Raw genomic sequence first — 18,914 nt, forward strand, 5'->3', positions numbered from 1 at the left:
CCATCTAACTTCTCACCCATCCTCCAGCCAGACTTCTACTTTTCATCCCAGTCTTCCACGTAGCCATCCACCTGCCAATTGGTTCATTAATTCATTACTTACTTATCTATCTTTTCAGTCATCTGTTGGCCCATCCATTCAAAGGTCTGTCCATCCATCCATCCATCCATCATCCACCCATCCATCCATCATCCATCCACCCATCCTTCCATCCATCCATCCATCATCCATCCATCATCCATCCACCATCCTTCAATCCATCCTTCCATCGTCCATCCATCCATCCATCATCCATCCATCCATCATCCATCCATCCATCCATCCATCATCCATCCATCCATCATCCATCTATCCATCCATCCATCCATCATCCATCCATCCATCATCCACCCATCCATCCATCTATCCATCCTTCCGTCCATCCACCCATCCTTCCATCCATCCATCCATCATCCATCCATCCATCATCCACCTATCCATCCATCCATCCATCCATCCATCCATCATCCATCCACCATCCTTCTATCCATCCTTCCATCATCCCTCCATTCATCATCCATCCACCCATCCTTCCATCCATCATCCATCCATCCACCATCTATCCATCCATCATCTATCCCTCCATCCATCATCCATCCACCCATCCTTCCATCCATCCATCCATCCAGTCACACATAACCCTTTTAATCATCCATCCATTCATCTACCTTTCTACCTACTATTCCATGAATCAGTCTACCTGCTGATAGGTCATGCATCCATCTAACCACCTATGCACCCTTCCATCTTCCCACCCCACTCATAAAGGTGGCACTCCTTTATCCAGTTGTCCATCTGTGGTCTCCTAATTATCCCACTGTCCATCCACCCATCCACACACCGATCCTGCCAAGTATTCATGGACAGATAATGCCACATGAAGCTGCCGTAATGGCAGAGTGCAGAGCGATGTCATAGTCTCTGAGCTCCTTGTCACCCTGTGCAGATGGCATCTGTCCTTCCAGTGCAGCTGACCGGTGCCAACACCAGGGAGGTCTTTGGGGCCGTTGGGGACCACTGGAAGCTTGTCATCCTCGTGTGGTCTTGGCCTGGCCTCCTGCCACTTGTGAGGGCAGCCCTGCTTCCCCGGCCAAGCCTGCAACCCGAAGACCCACGGCCCCGCACTCCTAGGATGCAGCCTCCCACTGCCCCCTCTGCCAGTATGCCCTGGCAGGTACCCAGATGCTGGGCATGGAGGCGTGCACGGAGCATAACAGAAATCAGAGCTGAAGGCCTCTGAGCTCATCTTTGCCCTAATCACCAGGCGGAACTGTCCCTCTCCCATCATAGGTAAATATAGGACTCTATTTACCTGGTAACACAGCTGGCCAGTGGTGGCCGGGTAGGTGGCTTATGTAATGGCAGCATGGCTCTCAGCAGCCCTTGTGTGCCCCTTCGTGATGTGGCTTGTACACTGGGGCCCATCCCTGGGGGTCATCTGTTTGGTCCTGGGAGCCCCGGATGGCCCGGGCACAAGGCCTCACCTGCTAACTGGGCTCCTGGCTGTTTTTGTGGCCCCTCTGGAGGGACGCACATCTTCAGGCTCACGAGTGCCCAGCAGGCCTCTCACAGAATCCCCCATCGTCTCGTTACAGATGGGACACTTGGGGTCCAGAGATGAGACATGCTCGTTCCAGGTCACTTGGAAGATTCTGGAGGGCTGAGGCCACTGCTCTGGGCTGTCTGTCCTCAGCCTGGCCCAGGTGAACCCTTCCCTGGCCCCCTCACCCCTGGGAGCTCTGCGTCTGGCAGCCGCTCTGTGTGGTGGGGTGACCAGGCTACGGTGGACCCCATCCTCCTAACCGCCTCCCGTCCATCACACGGCTCTCAATACCAGAAGCGCACCGACCCTTTCCACCTCTGCTGGAGGAACTCGGGGTGTCCTGCCCTCACCTGCTTGGGTTGCCTCCTCTGAGAAGCCCTCCCTGAACCCCAAGTCCCAAGGCCGAGGCTCCTGAGGCTCTGTAGACCTGTTTCATCATCTGCCACAGGGGAGAGTGACCCTGACCTGGCTGTCACCTTGTAGACTAAAGGAGGAAGCCACTGTAAATTTCCTCCTGTGTCCCCCACACGCAGAAGGGGCCCAACAGGCGGAGTCTGCATTTTCCTTGGCCCAGGACTGAGGGGAAGGACGAGCCGGGTAGATGGAGGGGGGGGGGCGAGTGGGTAGATGGACAGATGGACAAATGGAAGAATAAATGGACGTGTGATTTAACGGACGAGCAGGAGGGCAGGAGGGGGGGCAAGGAAGGATGGAGGCGGCCGGACAGCTCGATCAGCCCACCGCCTCTGGAGCCAGACTAGGGCTCTATCCCAGCTCTGCCACAATAGCTGTGTGACTTTGGTTAAGGGCAGCACCTCTCTGTGTCTCATTTCTGTTTCTTCATGTATAAAAGAGAATATAACTGTACCTACCTGGCGGTGCTGTTGTGCAGGTAAAAAAGAAAAAAAAAAACCCATCATGCAAGGGTCTTAGTGCAAGAACAGACTCAAGCTCTTGAATTTCTTCCCTCCCAGACCGACCTGGCTCCCGTTCCCAGCAAGCCTGGGTATCTGCACAGCTATCCCCGCGCTGGGCGTGCCACTGCCCTCCTCCCCCGCCAGCACCCCCACCCCCCCACCCCGGCCTGTTAAAATCCCCTGGATCAGCGCCTCTCCCAGGTATGTCCGCTTATGTAATCATCACTGGAGCGGCTACACACAGACTCAGCTCTTCCCTCGCTCTCGCTCTCGTGTTTACTCTTTGGCTCAGGGGACAGTTCCATTCAGAAGAAATTGCTATTGTTTCTCAGCCTTCCCTTGGGAAAGCTGAGTTAGGGCGGAGCTCGATGAGCCAGAAGGGGTGGGGGGGAGGAGGGCGGGGTGGTGGCAGGACAGGAGGAGAGAGGGAAGCAGGCCCTGGCACAGCCCAGGGCTTTCTTGACACACACGCAGCTTACGATGCACTTTATTTCCTTAAAAAGAGAAGCCTCAGAGAAGTTTTTGCATGGGCTCATTTTTTGATACACCTAAAAAATCGTTAGGAAAAAGGTGGACTGTTATCCAGTTCCCTGGTCGTGACCTTTTACCGTGTCTTGCCGTCCTTTTTGTTCATTCATACATGGATGTGTGTATGCGTCTCTCCATCACACATCCACCTAGCCGCCCACTCACCTGTCCACCAATTCATCCATCTGTCCACACGTCTAGCTAGCTAGCTGTCCATCCATTCATCCACCATTCATCTATCCACTCGCCCATCAACTCATCCATCCATCCATCATCCACTCATCCATCCACCAACCCATCCATCCATCCATCCATCCATCCATCATTCATCATCCATCCAACATCCTTCCATCCACCCACTCATCCATCCATGCATCCATCCTTTTCTTCCTCTAGCATGTATTGAATTAGCAGTAGAAGAAATTCTGCACTAGAAGTTCTGGAACCTGGTTTCCATTCTTAGCACAGCCACCATGTGGAAGCAGATTTCTCCACGCAAGCAAGGTTTGAGATGGTCATCTACTCCTGTCTGGGCCTCAGGTCTGCCATTTTCTCTTGTGTCCTTAGCCAAATGCTTCCCTTCTTTGAGTTCCAGTTTCCTCATCTGCGAAACAGGGCGATGGTGGTACTTGCCTTATTATTTTGAGGGCACAACACAAGAATATACACGGGAGTTCCTGGAATCACATTATGTTTCCAGCGGGAGCTATTCCAGAAGTGTGCCTTGGGTGGAGGATGCCGAGATGGGCCAAGAGCCTTCCCTTTGGGGCTTCCTGGGCAGTGAGGCAGAAAAAGAGTGGCGGGCCTCAGGACGGTCTATGCTGGGATGAAGAGTGAAAGGGAATGAGGCCAGAGAGGCCTTGTAGGGCAGGGTCTTGATGGCCATGGTGGGGAGAAGCGATGTAAGGTTTCGAGCAGGGTAGAGTGTAGTTGGATTGGTGTTTGGGAAGGACCCTTCTGGCTGCTGTGTGGAGAAGGGTTAGGAAGGTTGGAAATGGGGTTCCAAAGAGAGGGAGACCATGTTAAAAGGATTGTAGTTGCCTCTAGGAAAGACCATGAGACTAAATGACGAGGGGGTGCAGCACTAAACCTTACAGTTATTTTTTTCTCTCCTAAATGTTAAAACTATTCAGGCACCAGAATCCATGGTTTAGGCCTCAGGTCGCCTGGATCTCTCCAGATCCCCGGTCATTTGGTCATGCAGTATTCAGGCCTTACTCTCCAATCCTTTGTCCCTGGCAGACATTGCCAATCAATTGGAGCTCTCCTTCCCCTAAAGCCTAAAACCATGCCGTCCAATAGGGTAGCCACCAGCCACCATTCAAATATGGGTTTTTAGATCTAAGTCAACTAAAACGAAATACAATTAGCAACTCTGTGGCTCGACTGTAATGACCACGTTTCAAGCCCTTGATATATACCTAGATGCGGCTTGCGGCTCTGTGCCGGACAAGCAGATCGAGAACATTTCCACCACACCAAAGTCCTCTTGGACTGTGCTGGCCTCAGTCAGGCTACCACGGCCAGTCCACCGGAGCTGGGAGGGCATTCTGCCCTCCTGGGGCCAAATGGGTGAGTTCTGCCAGGCCCCCGACTTGCCGTGGTCACATCTCCCTCCAGGCTGGGTCTGCCCTGTTTCCGTTCTGTCCGAGTTTTTACATACGGTAAAGTCATACTTAGAGCAACGTCCTTCTAGGTGGACCCTTCCTAAGGTTACTTTCTTTCTGTCTCTTAAGGGAAATAAAACAAAACCAAGAAAAATCCTTGCCTCGCCGTGCGGCCACAGACATAATTGGCAAGTGTCGTTTCTGCCCTAAGCTCACCTTATGCCTCCAGCCTCCAGAGACTCGATGCTTCTGTTTTCGAGTCTATTTTTAGTGCTTCTGGGTGAATGTCACTGCCGCCGGAGGCTGACATTTCATCCTCTGGGAACCTTGACCCGCTGCTTTTCCGGTTGTGAGCTGAACCTGCTTTTTCATGCCCCAGAAGGAAAGAACAATGATCATTAATAATTGGCATCTTCTGGAAAATCGGAAATGGGGCCTCCGTGATCCGAGGCTGCCCTTAACCCCGGCTGTGCTGCCTGCGGGGCCACCGTGGGACGGACGTAGCCAGGGTTCCACGGCTGCTGGGGTCACACCCTGGGGTCACCAGCCATGCCAAAGCAGGGCAGGTGGGCGGTGGGCTGGCCACGTGACCAGGGGGCAGAGGAGGCCGAGACAGCGGTTAGAAGCTGGTGTAGAGACCTGTGGTCCACCTGCAGAGACCGGCACGGGGGGACACCCTCCCAAGGCAGGGTTAGGTAGAAGTGAGAGGAAGAGGGGGAGCCCTGCTCTCGGTACGGGGCGAGGGGGGGTGTCTCAGCTGGGCGGGGGAGCTTGATTGAGCCTCTGACTCTGGGCTGGGTCCTATTCTGGGTCCTGGGGGGCGCCGAGGGGAGGGAAGACCAGGAAGGAGTTGGGGGGTGGTTAGCGGGACGGGGAAGGGGCACTGGCTGGCAGGTGGCTCAGGCAGCGGGCATAGAAGGGGGTGAGGCCTCGCTCCTGCTGGCAGGCGTGGATGGTGTTTTCTACAGGTTCCCCCAGGGCCCTTACCTCCCCCAGGTGCCAAGAGGGCCCTTTCAGTCCCTTTGGGAGAGGGGAACCAGGGCTGGCCCGGCCTTCAGGGAAGAGAGCCGGCACTTGCCGAAATCGCCTTTGACAAGGAAAGCAAAGGTCACGGGAACAATTCCTCCCTTTCACGCTGGGTGATCTGGCAGGAGCGTGCTGGAGCGGACGGAGGGTGGCCGCCCCTCCCAGGCGCCCAAGACAAACAGGGCGGCAGGAAGTTCCCACGCTCCCAGGGCCCGTGCAGTCACCTGCTCGGCTGGGGCTGCGAGGGGGCGGGGCCTCAGCCACCCACAGGTGAGAGGCGGCCCCACTGCCTGGGGGAGGGGCCGGCAGGCGCACCCCCACCGAGCACCTACCTACCAGGCGCCCCGAGTTTTGCAAACATCCTCGCCAAATCCTCACGAGGCTCCTGCTAAGTGAACGTGACGATCTTCATCTCACAGCACGGGAACCTGAGACCCACAGAGGTTAAGCGCGTCGCCTCGGGTCGCACGGACCATAAAAGGGAGAGCTGGGGTTTGGACGCGGGCTCCTCTGTGTCCAAAGCCTCTCCGCTCTCCTCGGTCAGGTCACGCGCTCACTCCGCAAACTTTGCTGGAGCCCCACCGTGTGCCAGGCGTGCTCTCGGGCCTCGGATGGGAACGGGTCAGTGGCCCTGTGGGGTGCCGGGTGCCCCCCATCACAGCCAGTGTTCTCATTAGCAGCGACCTAGGGTTCCATCTGCCACATGGGTGAGTGGGTCCCAGACCGACCCCTGGGGAACGTGCCAGAAGGCGATAGGTCAGCACGCCCAGCCGTGGGGTGAAGGCCCTGGAAGGACACACCCTAGGTTCCCCAATTTCTGTTTTGGCCTCCCTTGTGGAGGCCTCTGGTCCAGAGCGGCCTGGCTTTCTCTCAAAATCAGGGTAGCTGAGACTAAGCACCTGTGCCACCCACGAACACCCACTTCTCAAGGAGTGGACGGAAAGACCAGATCCCTAGGCCAGGGCCGTGTGTGGCTCGCTTCTTTCCGAGACACTCAGAGAAATGTGCCTGGGCGGCAGCCCCTGGATGACAGGACTGTCTCTCCTCTTGAGCGACACCGATTGAGTGCCTGCTGTTTGCGGGCTTGGGGCTCTCAGGGGTGCAGACAAGAACCTCCCCGCCCTCGGCTCTGGGCACGGTGCCTGACGCACTGCAGGTGTGGGGGAGAAGCCACTGCTGGAGAATCAAGTTGTCACCCCCGCTCCCAGGGACAGAGGCTCCTGGGGCTCCCCAGGGCTTAGAGGACCATCAGGTCTCAGGGGACCCCTGGAAGAACCACACGGCTCTCTCACGGGCACCCGGCCTCGGCCGGTCCCCCCAAACGGGGCCGCACATCGGGGCACCATCATGCTGGTTCTGGGGGCTCCTCAGAGCCTGGGATGAGGCCGGGTCGAGGGGGCATGACACAGGCTGTTCAGGGCGGGCCGAAGTTGCCGGAGCCCAGATGATGCTCAGAGCCGAGAGGCCTGGACCTAGGGTGGAGCCCTGGGGTTGGTCCTGGCTGTGTGGCTGCGGGAGAAGCTCTCCCCATCTCTGGGCCCCCGGCCACGAAACCAGCGTGACCACTGTGACCCTGTTCGCCGGCCAGGTTCCAGGAGCCACTTGCACTGCAGTCTCAGAGCTCGTGTGAACGAATGACAGGTGCCTGAGGGCAGGTCCCTGACAGGTCCCTCCTCAGCCAGCCTCCCTCTGTCCCCTAGCTCCCAGCTGCAGGAACAGGGAGTCAGGCCCACGATCAGCCCTGCTCACCCATTTATTCCTCTGCCCACCTACCTCTGGACCTGTCTGTCCATCTGTCCCCACTTCTTTTTTTTTTTTTTTTTTAATTTTTTTTTTTCAACGTTTATTTATTTTTGGGACAGAGAGAGACGGAGCATGAACGGGGGAGGGGCAGAGAGAGAGAGGGAGACACAGAATCGGAAACAGGCTCCAGGCTCTGAGCCATCAGCCCAGAGCCCGACGCGGGGCTCGAACTCCCGGACCGCGAGATCGTGACCTGGCTGAAGTCGGACGCTTAACCGACTGCGCCACCCAGGCGCCCCCATCTGTCCCCACTTCTAGCCAACATTTACCGTCCTCCTCTGGCACTTATCCGGCCGCCCCTTCGAGTTATCCACCTGCCGGCACACGGGCACCAGCCCCCACCGGGCCGTCTGTCCGTCCACCCGCTTAGCCCTCCCCTGCCCGCGGAGTGGTCCTTCTGTGCGCCCACTGATCCACCTGCAACCCCCCCCGCCCCATCCCTCCAATCCCCAGCACTGACCTCAAGTCGTATGTTGGCTCGAGCAAGGCTGCTGTGAATTCCGGGTGACGTGGCAAAGGCTCCGTGGGTCGGGAGTAAACAATTTCAGCCCCGTGCCGCCCTCCTTGCCTGGGAGGTCAGAGGGCGTGGGGGTCAGGAAGCACGGGCTTTGGGTCCCCTGTTCATTAGCTGCGGGACCTCGAGCAGGCTAACCAGCCCGTCCGAGGCTCCCGGAGCGTGAGGAGGCCCAGCGGTACCTGCTCTGAGCCTCGGCCACGGCGGGGGGTGGGGCGCCCACGGGAAGCAGGACACGTCGTGGCTGCGTTCAGCCTGCGTTATCAGCACCCACGCCGCCCTGGTGCTGCCCGGCTGCCGGGGGCCGTGCTTCGGGCAAACGGCGGCCACGACAGGACACAGGCTCACGACAGACGACCTGCTTCTGCAGCTTTTCATTCATCCACGCCTCCCCCGCGCCGAGGCCCACGTCTCCTGCCCTATTTCCGGTTCCACATCGCCGTGACTGTCCTGTTGGAATGGGGAACATTTGTCCGGAGCCCTTGTCGTCAGCGGGATGGCCCCGACACACGTGGCTGTATTCTCTGTCCCGCGTGGGAGAACCAACCAACCACCCCACTTCCTGGGGGGAGACCGAGGCCCAGGGCGGGCGTGGGGGGCTTACGCAAGGTCACGCCCCACCGTGGACACGTGTCAGATCTGGCACCAACATCCGGCTCTTGCTGCCCCGGCCCGGAATGCGGCCTTCCCCCAGGGCCACCCCGTCCCTAGGTCCCCTCTGTGTGCGTGTCTGAGGAGGATGCCCCCGGGCCCACCCACCCCTTGTGTTTCCGCGGCTGCCTCTCTGGGACAGCCTCCACCTCTGCCAGGGCCCGGCTGTCTCCGAAATGTCCTCGGATGCCAGAGACCGCAGTGTGGATGACCACCGGCCCGGTTGCAGCTCAGGAGAGCCCCACAGGCCGGGGGCGGCCGCCGGTTCAAGATGGCCTCCAACGAGCCTCAGCTCTCGCTCTTCCCTCCCTCGGGGACCTCCTTCCCCCCTCAACTGCTCACTTTGTAACCGACAGGAGGCTGTGTGGAAATGAGGGAGGACGACCCCCGAGGCCGTGTTGCAGAAGGCCTGCGGTTTCTGTCCTGCTTTCTTCAACCGCTCGCTCTGGGGGAAGACGCCCGCCATGCTGTGAGGACACCCCTGCGGCCCTGTGGACAGGTCCCCGCGCTGAGAAACAGGCCAGTGTGGCGTCCTGGAGGTGGACCCTCCAGCCCTCGTCAGGCCTCAGATGAGCCCAGCCCGACGGCCTCGTGGGAGGTGCTGATCCGGAACCACCCGGCCCGGCTGCCCCTGGGTCTCTGACCGGCAGGAACTGTGGGTCACGATAAGTACGTGTTCGTTTTCGGCCGGTGAGTTTGGGGTAACATGTTACGAAGCAAGAGAGCGCCAGCATAGGAGGTGGGAATGGTGCTCTCCAGCTTACTCATTTTGAGCCTCAGTTTCCTCCTGGGCAAGACAGGATCATCATGGCTTCCCCTAGAGCACTGGACGGGAGGTGTTTGTAAAGCATCCCGCCCCATGCCCGGCTTCCCCCGCGGCTGGGGTCATCGGCCAAGGAGCGGGGGAGCACCCTACCAGCACGGGCACCTTCTCGGTCGGGGATGTGTGCCCTCACACACACACACACACACACACACACACACGAATCCCCCGGGCCCAGTGCCGACGGGGCACCAAGGCCCTTAGTCACAGCTGTAGAACCAATGAACGAAGTGAATCATTTCTTTTTCAAAAATTGATTAAGGAGGGGCGCCTGGGTGGCTCAGTCGGTGAAGCGTCCGACTTCAGCTCAGGTCACGATCTCACGGTCCGTGAGTTCGAGCCCCGCGTCGGGCTCTGTGCTGACGGCTCAGAGCCTGGAGCCCGTTTCAGATTCTGTGTCTCCCTCTCTCTCTGCCCCTCCCCCGTTCATGCTCTGTCTCTCTCTGTCTCAAAAATAAATAAACATTAAAAAAAAAATAAAAAAAAATTGATTAAGGAAAGGTTAACCATGAAAAAATCCACGTAACACAAAATGTAGCGTCCAAGTCATCTTCTTAAGTGTGTGGTTAGTAGTGCTAACTATGTTCACACCGCTGTGTCGCCGTCCCCACCATCCCTCGCCAGAACGTTCCACCTTCCCAAGCTGAAACTCTGTCCCATGAACGCTAACGCCCACGCCCCCTCCCCCGATGCCCACCGTCCACCTTCTCTGTCTCGCGCATCTGGAGACCCCAGGGCCCTCACGTGAGTGGGACCGTGCGTGTCGGCCCCGTGTCACTCAGCATCGCGCCCTCTAGGTCCGTCCCTGCTGTAGCAGGGGTGAGCATCTTCCTCTTCTTTGAGGCTGAAGAATGTTCCGGAGTGGAGGGTCTCTTACGCTCCTTTGCCCTGACCACGAGGTCACTGAGGTCAAGCATAGAGTCATTTTTTAAAATTTATTTATTCCCAACCCCTGTGCTGGAACCTGGCTCTGAACCAGCCCGACTCAAGATGTATTTGCGGAAGAGGTGAATAGAGTCCATACCTCTGGGTTTGTGGCTGGCTGTGCCACGCGCTGGCCGGGTGGCCTCAGGCAGGTGGCTTTCCCGCTTTGGGGCCCCATCTCCTCGTCTGCAGGATGGAGACAGTGAGTCGCTTGCAGGGCAGCCGTAGGGCTCACGTGTGATGACCCGACTCAACTGGTGGGGTCCGCTCCTCCCAGTCTGACCTCCAGGGCCCTCGCGTCACCCTGGCCCCATGGCTGTGCCACTCAGCAGGGGGCCGGCTGTGGGCGCCCGTCTGTAGTTTCCACATGGTGGCACATGATACTTTAATTAGCACCCGTCTTCTGAGATAAGGCAGCGGGTCCTACATTCCAGGCGTGGTAATTCCGCCGACAAGCCCCGGGGACCAGGCTGAGAGGTCTCGTGCCCGGGAATGCCAGCGGGCGACAGCCAGGGCGCGGTTCGACCCCGGTTTCACGCAAGGCGTAATTTCCGACGTGAGCCAGTACCTTCCCTGGTGGCTAGAGGCTCTGCAATTCCGACTGTCCTCGAGGCACCCCGCGTCGGGAAAGCCGGTGGCCGTTTCGCGTCCAGCCTGGTGGCCGTGTCACCTGGGGCGTGACTGCAGGGGCTGTGAGGTCAGATGGGCTGGGTCGAACCTCGGGCCAGCCACTGGCCTCTCAGGTGGCCCCGGGACCTTGTCGAATTGCTCGGTGCCTCACTTTCTCACTCTGTAAAACGGGGAGATCACCCTCCTCACCGTCTTCTGGGGTTGTTGTGCCGACTGGACACGTCGAGGCCGGGGGCGCACTCGACACATGCCAAGTGCACGGGGAGCTTTCCTGGCTTTGCTCCCCGCTCTGAGCCTTGGTGCCTTTGTCCGTGCACTGGGGGTGCCCTCGCCGCACCCCGCTCAAAAGGCCTGTTGGTCTCTTTTCTTCCCCACCCGCTTAGGCCTGGCATACTGGTGACGATGTCTTTCCAGAAGAGAGGAGATCTGCCATTATGTTTCTGGCGGACTTCCGTCAGCCCCGTCCCAGAGCTGTGCGTCACCCGACCCGCCACCCGCGTCCTGCTTGGCTGGTTTACGGGTACCGGCCCCCTCGCCTCCCCCCGCTCCTGTCCTGCCTTCCCTGCTCTGCAAATGCACCACTGTCTCTGCCCAGGTGGCAGGCCGGAGTCCACTGTCAACGTCCCTGGGCCTCACTGCCCGCACCCAGCTCCTCACCTAAGCCAGGCCACCCCTCCCTTCTCCGTGTCTCCCGCTCCCAACCCACCGCCACCCGGGGGAACTCAGTGCTGTCGCTGCCTGCACCCTACCCTTCTTCTAGAGCCTTTTAAGGTCCCGAATCTTAACTGCTGCAGTGGCCTCTCTGCACGTCCCTCCCCCCGCGGCTCCTGGTACACCAGCCTCGCTGCATTCTTTCCCGTGCCTCCGACAACCTGGATCCTTTCCTGCCCCAGGGCCTTTGTACTTACTGCTCCCCCTGCCCGGAATGCCTTTCGCTCCATTTCCCGCATCGCTGGCTGCTTCCCATCCCCGGGCCCCAACCTCAGGGCTCCCCCTCAGAAGACCTTCGCTGCACTTTATGTAAGTGAGTTGAAACACCGCACTGAAAGTGCTGAAGAGGCTCTTCTGTGTTCCTAAATTCCACTCTCAGAACTTCACTTCTGGCCACCCAAACCCTTCTGTTTCGCCACGACTCTCAGAACCTTCTGGAACACTCTGGCCACCAGAGGGACGAGCGGGTCCCTCTCCACACCAGGCAATTGTCGGGCTCTCCAGACACCACCTGGGTGTCCCACAGATGAACTCAGTTCTGCTGCTGTCTACCTGTGCGGACTGCACAGGGGACGGGCTCGGTCCCCCAACACTGTCCCCACTCAGATGCCTGTTGCGAACCCAGGCTGTCACCCGTGCTTCCGACCGCCCGGCTGTAGATCGGAGGTTCCCACCGCCTCCTCCTGAGACTTGAGAATTGCTAGAAAGCTCTCATGGAACTCACTCAACACAAAGAGTTCACTTTCCAGATTCCTGGTTTAGAGGCATAAAGCCGAGGCGGGGCGGGGGGCACGGAGTTTCCGCGCACCGTCAGGGGAAAAGTTCCCCCACGCCTCCGTGTGTCCACCAGCCGGAAGCTCCCCCAACGCAGACCTTTTGGGGTTTCCACGGAGGCCTCCTCCCACAGGCGTGATGGATCAAGTCATTGGCCATTGGCGGTGAAGTCAACCTCCAGCCTCCTCCCCACCCTCTGGTCACACGGTTGGCCTCTCCTGGCAGCCAGCCCCGTCCGGGGGCTGCCTTCGTGCCTTCCTCCTGTCGCCTCCTGACCGTAAGCCCAGGTGTGGTGGACAAGGGGCCTTCACTCCTGCCCATTCTCCTTTCTCTCTCCCCCATCCCTCCCTTGCCTGCTTACCTCCGGCTTGACCTGGGGCTCTGTGGGTCTCACTCCATTGCCTCTTCTTGGGTTCAGGGGGAACCTCCCTCTGCTTCCCTGGAACTGCGGCCCTCGGTCTCTCCAGATGCCATCAGGGTCGAGGCAGCTCGAACCGGGTGCCTCGCTCCCACCCCAGACCTGGATCCCCGCGTCGCTGCTCGAGGGGACCCACCGAGAAGACCCTTGCTGGCCCGAGACGCGAGTAAAGAACCGAACTCTGTTGTGTTGAGACACTCAGACTGGAGCCTGTTTGTTAGTGCAGCCCGGCCTCGCTCGTCCTGACTCCTGCGAGGTCCCACCTTAGACAGAGCTGTCCCTGTGAAGGCCTGTCCTGCCCCGGCTGGAGTCAGGCGCCTCCCCTGCGCTCCCCCAGCACTTGGCCTTTCACATCGCGTCCCACCTTGCGAGAGTCGCCGCGGCACGGGGGCCACCTCTCGGCCTGGCTGAGAGCGCCCCGGGGGCAGGTGCACGCCTACCTTGCCCCTCGTCCCCATCCCCAGGCGTGGTGCGGAACCTGTCTTCCCTAGGGCTCAGGCCCTGCCTGTTGAGCCTGTTGAACGACCGGGCTTGGCAGGGACCCAGCGGTCCCCCCGCGTGCACATTTTTCTTTCAGAGGAATGTCCCGGCCCAGGTTCCCACAGAAGCGTCCGGACCAGGGGGAGTGACTCTTTGCGCTCTGGCTGTTGTTGTGCTGTAGGAAAAGCCATTCTTTTGAACTCTGCTGAGGGAGCCCACGAACGGGGCATAACTGAGACGCAGGAATCCCGGGGTCAGGGGGCAATCACTCAGGCGGGGGCTTCCCTCCCCCGGCGGGTCAGCAAAAAATGTCAAGTGAAACCCATTCTAATTAAAGGGAACATTAAGCAGGGGCCCTTTAAACACGGCTATTTCCTAAAGTCCTCTTTTTTGCTACCAATTAATTCCCCTGAGGAAGGGACAGGGGTGAGGGGGTGAGCGCCCGAGACTCTCACCGCCCCGACCCACTCGCCCTGCCTTTGTCTGGAACCGTATCTCAGTGGTGAGTTAAAGACTTCAGGGAAACTTCTCCAGGCCCTAATTCACCAGCTGCTTCATGAGAACACAGCCTCTCAGGCTCCACCCCTTTCGGGGAGAAAGATGATAACCCAGGGGACCCCCACAGGGCGGCTGGGATGTGACCTGCCCCGGACACCGTGCGATTGGTCTGAAAACAGCTCGGACCCATAGATGCCCTTGGCTCGACAACTATTAATTGAGTGGCTTCTGTGTGCCGGGCACTGTCCTAGCTAGACCTTGGGACAGAGCGTCAAACGGGACTGTAGCTGCCCTCCAGCACGCGGCTTGCCCTTGCCTTTGTCTCCGACGATGTGATACATGCAGTCTGGTGTTCCTGCGAGCGTGTGCGTGCGCACGCGTGGAAGAGAGGGAGGGAGGGAGGGAGAGAGAGATGTTTATCTCCTCCCCCCTCGATGCTGGCTTCTACAGTTTTCCAAGCGTCTTGGCCAACGGCGGCCAGAGGAGGGGGAGGGCAGTCAGGCCCTCGTGGGCTTCACGACCGAGCTGGGTGTCCGTCTCATGGAGAAGGGTGGACCAGGCCCCGAAGATCACTCATCTGGGTACTGGGTTGAGGGTTCTACAATCAATTAGTCATGTCTGCCACGAGTGCAGAAACGGAGAGCGGTGGCCTGTGTGCTCTGCATGTCTTGACCTTGGTCTAAAATCGGAATTGAAGTCCATTTGAGGAAACATCATGAAGGCTACTGGACAAAGCCATCGAAGTTTCTCATCTCAAGGGCCAGGAGGACCCTGTGACATGTCCTGAAACCCACAGTGCTCGGGGTCACCTGAAGGACTCAGACACCCGCGCGGGCCAGACTCACACCAGGTGAGCCCACGGTCACCAGCTTCGTGGCTGCTGTTCTCGCTCTCCGGGGGCTCCCCGGGGCCCCATCTGGCCGCTTGCCGGGGAAGTAGAGCCTTCAGTGAAATAATCATCGTGGTCAGTCTTGGAAGGGACAGAAGCTGAGACAGGAGTCCCGTCCAGAGCAAGGCCCGGGGCTCCTTCCCAAAGGAGGCGGCCCACCTTTCATGCTGAACAGCTTGTGGTTCCTTTCACGCCACGTCTGTTGTAGCCTCTGTACCTTTGCCTGGGCTGTTCCCTCTCTTCCTGGCATGCTTTCCCTCACTGCCTCTCTGACCGTCCCGCGCTTGCCACCGATCATGCCACGGTGTGAACGACCTGTATGCTGGGGTCTGTCTCCTCTGCTAGGTTCCAGAGGCCCAGAGGACTCCGCCCCGGGTGTGGCCCACGACGGGCGCCCTGGAAATATCACAGAACGACCGTGTCTCGACTTTGTGTCTCACGCCAGCCGTCACTTCTGAGTCTGCCTCTCTCGGAGCTCACGAAACAGCAGGTTGGTCCATTTTGGTCTCCTGTGCGGGCGTCGAGGTCACACTCTGTCCTCGGATGCAGAAGAGGAGGCCCTCTGAAGTCTTTTACAATTTGCCTTTTATTACTGTGGAAGAAACACCTCCTTGAGCTCTCTGAAAGGTTCTTGAGGACATGAATGTGTGGTCTCTTCCCCTGGAGATGGGCAGGGTCCCCGTTTGCCCCAGGAGCCGGCAGGGGGAGGGGCCCCAGGCCAGCTTCTCCATTGCCCCTTGGGAGTGAGAGTCCCACTGGGGCTCCGGCCAGGGAGGCAGAGATGCCAGAGTCACTGCTACCGCTGCGGGACTTTGCCTGGGCACTTCGGTCATCCGCGTAAAACTCACGAGGCAAGTATTGTTAACATTGGCGCGCTCTTCCCGTCCGCGGTTGCTCAAGCACCTCACCCAGCTCCAGGCCCTGAGCAAAGCACAGCTGGACATATTCCCTTGTTTCACCCGGCCGCGGCTCGCCGGCGTCAGTCCTGTTTTGCTGACGAGGAACAGGAGGCCCAGAGCGGCAGTTTGCGGTCTCCCCGCCTCCCGCTGCGGCTTGGGCCTGCCCCGTGGCACCTGCTGATTCTGCACGCTGGAGCTCTCCGCCCTGACCCCGGGGACGACTCAGGCCTCAGGAACTCTCCAAGGAAGGCCTCCCTGACTGGGACCCCCAGGGTCCCCCCGGAGGCCACCTGAATGCGTATCTGTACCGGTTACCCACGCCGTGTTCCAGGTCACCCCACGCTCAGGGGCTGGAAACGACGATCTCCTCGCGCACAGCTCTGTAGGTCGGCAGTCAGGCACGGCTGAGCTGGGTCCTCCGCTCAGGGTCTCATGTGGCCGAAAGCATGGCACCAGGCAGGCCGCGCTCCTTTTGGAGGCTCTGGGGGAGAACCCAGTTGCACGAGGAGGTTGTCCGGATTCAGGTCCTTGCCGCTGTAGGACTGATGTCCCCATTTCCTTTCTGGAGAAAACCCTCCGCTTTAAAAAAATTTTTTTTAACGTTTTTTTTTTATTTATTTTTGAGACAGAGAGAGACAGAGCATGAATGGGGGAGGGTCAGAGAGAGGGAGACACAGAATCTGAAACAGGCTCCAGGCTCTGAGCCGTCAGCCCAGAGCCCGACGCGGGGCTCGAACTCACGGACCTCGAGATCATGACCCGAGCCGAAGTCGGCCGCTTCACCGACTGAGCCACCCAGGCGCCCCAACCCTCTGCTTTTTTTTTTTTTTTTTTTTTTTTAATTTTTTTTTTTTCAACGTTTATTTATTTTTGGGACAGAGAGAGACAGAGCATGAACGGGGGAGGGGCAGAGAGAGAGGGAGACACAGAATTGGAAACAGGCTCCAGGCTCTGAGCCATCAGCCCAGAGCCCGACGTGGGGCTCGAACTCACGGACCGCGAGATCGTGACCTGGCTGAAGTCGGACGCTTAACCGACTGCGCCACCCAGGCGCCCCTCAACCCTCTGCTTTTAAAAGCAGACCTACCGGCCCACCTGGCTAACGAATGTCCCCACATCACAGCGAACGAGTTAATTGCACCATCCTACCCAACCTCGCCATGGGAGCGAAAGCCATCGTGTTCACAGTCTCAGGGGTAACCTTCCCGTAGGCGTGGACACAGGGTGGGGGGACTTGGGGACCCAGGACTCTAGCGGCCACACTGTGAGCAATTAACCGGCACCGGGCTCTTGTGCTTTTGGCACGGGTGCACCCTTTCCCAAGGAGGCCGCGGAGTGTTGGGCCGGGGTGGGGGTACGTGTGGAGTCAGACAGGCCTCCGTCGGGATCGTGGTTCCATCCCCCGTGGCGGAAGGCTTTAAGGAAGCAGCATAACTGTTCTGGGCCTCAGTGTGCTCATCTGTAAAACGGAGCGGGGGCTTCTGGCGGGGCATGTGGAAAGCTGAATGAGGCTGTGCAGATCAGCCTTTTGGCAGAGGCCGGCCCTTGGGTACTGGAGCGGCTGAGGCTCTTGGGCCACGGCTTTTTAACAGTGCCGTCTCCTGGTGGGCCAGTTGTTCATGAGGGGAAGGAGGTCAGGGCCGTGCCTGATCTATTGGAGCAGGAACATTGGGTGGGGGGCGGCGGCCAATCGAACATTCCTATGCCCCCCGCGGTGGCGTGGTGATCCCTCCTCGGCTGTGCCCTGAGTGGCACCTGCAGCCCCACGGACAGTCCCACACTTCAGGGCCCTCAGCTTCCTCCCTGTGTCTTCCTGGGGCAGAGCAGCCAGACTGATAATTGATGGGGGGCGGTGTGGCCCTTTGGGAGTGGACGAAGAGCGTCAGATGAGGGGGCCACAAAGACAGCCTCTTCCGTGACCAAAGGCAGGGGACGGCGGCGGTCAGCGAGCAGGTTCTGGCACGACTGTCCACGTGTGCCTCTCAGCTTCGCTGCGAACGAGTCATGTGACCAACCCTCTCTGTGCTGCACTGTCCTCCTCTGAAAATGGAGAGGAGAGCAGACCTAGCTCACCAGGTTGTCCCGAGGGTGAGACGAAATAGTGCGGGAAGGCAGCTGGCACGTAGTTACTGCTCAACCAAAGTTATCTTCAGCATTATCTTCCTTTTCCTTGGCATCATCACCACCATCACCATCAAGATCACCACTGCCATCATCACCTCTTCGTTGGTTTAACGGTGGGCTCATGCTATGAGTGTCGCAAGCAGAGGGAGAGAACCAAGCAGGGAGGGGTCAGATTTCTCTGACCCACCACCTCTCAGCAGGGCCCCGCTGGACTGTCTGGGGAAGGGTGGTGGTCACAGAAGCAGACGCTGGCCCAAAGGCATGAACTTTGTCCACCAAAACTGGGCTCTGGTGGGCCCGAGTCGAGGGTCGGTGTTGGGGGTGCTGGAAGAATCTAGGTATGTTGGAGACTTGACAGAAGGCAAGAGCGGGATGAGGCGTCTCCCGGCATCTCCCCCCCTTCCACCTGCTTCTCTAAAGGGGCTCTTTGGAGAGAAGCTGCAAGGCAGGATTCCGGAGGACTCCTGCTTCTCTTGGCCTCAGTTGTCCCATCTCTAAAATGGGACACGCCCGGCCGCACCAGGACTCACGGAGACACTGCTGAAGGCCTGACCTGAGCAGTCAGTAGGTGGCGCTGGTGGGCACGAAAGCCACTCTAGGGCTGGCGGGAGGCGAGAGATCCTGCTGTGGCTCCAGGGCAGCTGTCTGTGGGAGTAGCCCCAGCAAGGCGCTGGTGAGGGCTCTCACAACTCCTGGGGGCAGAGGAACCGGCTGGTGTTGGAGGCTCTCCCCTTTGGTGGAGCTGCAGACCCTACCTTGGGCACCCTAGCTGTCTACGGGCATCTCCAGCTCAGCGTGCACCAGACAAGGGGTAACACCCCTCCGGAGTCACCCCTGTCTCCCCGTCCCGCTGGGTGGGGCCTCCTCCCAGGTGTGGTGGAGTGACATCCCATGCCCTTGGCCCTTACCTGGACCCTGTCCCTGAACCCTGCCGGGGTCACCTTTAAACCCCCCGCCATCGGCCCCCTGGGACCCGTGTGACCGTGGTAATCTCCTCTCCCACCCCTTCTAACCTCTGCATAACATCTTAAAGAAGCTTCCAAAGTGTCATGTAAGGCCCTGCATCTGCAACTTGCAGGGTCCCTGGCCCTCAGGATAAAGTGCAAGGCCCTGATA

General features: G+C 59.0%; 2 long non-coding RNA genes across 3 annotated transcripts; both read right to left on the bottom strand.

Annotated features, from left to right (window-relative positions):
* Positions 1-2,970: 2,970 nt before the first annotated feature.
* LOC123602053 lies at positions 2,971-5,830 on the bottom strand. 2 transcript variants are annotated; one of them, XR_006714341.1, is made up of 3 exons: positions 5,622-5,830; positions 4,851-4,994; positions 2,971-3,631 (listed from the first exon to the last, which is right to left on the bottom strand). It is a non-coding gene; the product is annotated as an uncharacterized LOC123602053 (long non-coding RNA). The 2 variants fall into 2 exon arrangements; XR_006714340.1 differs by having other exon boundaries at positions 4,851-5,830.
* Positions 5,831-5,956: 126 nt separating this feature from the next.
* Positions 5,957-16,215, bottom strand: LOC123602054. The gene is made up of 3 exons (XR_006714342.1): positions 12,852-16,215; positions 7,924-8,031; positions 5,957-6,088 (listed from the first exon to the last, which is right to left on the bottom strand). It is a non-coding gene; the product is annotated as an uncharacterized LOC123602054 (long non-coding RNA).
* Between the last annotated feature and the right edge of the window lie 2,699 nt (positions 16,216-18,914).

The sequence above is a fragment of the Leopardus geoffroyi genome, chromosome D1 (assembly GCF_018350155.1).
Source record: "Leopardus geoffroyi isolate Oge1 chromosome D1, O.geoffroyi_Oge1_pat1.0, whole genome shotgun sequence".
NCBI classification, from domain to species: domain Eukaryota; kingdom Metazoa; phylum Chordata; class Mammalia; order Carnivora; family Felidae; genus Leopardus; species Leopardus geoffroyi.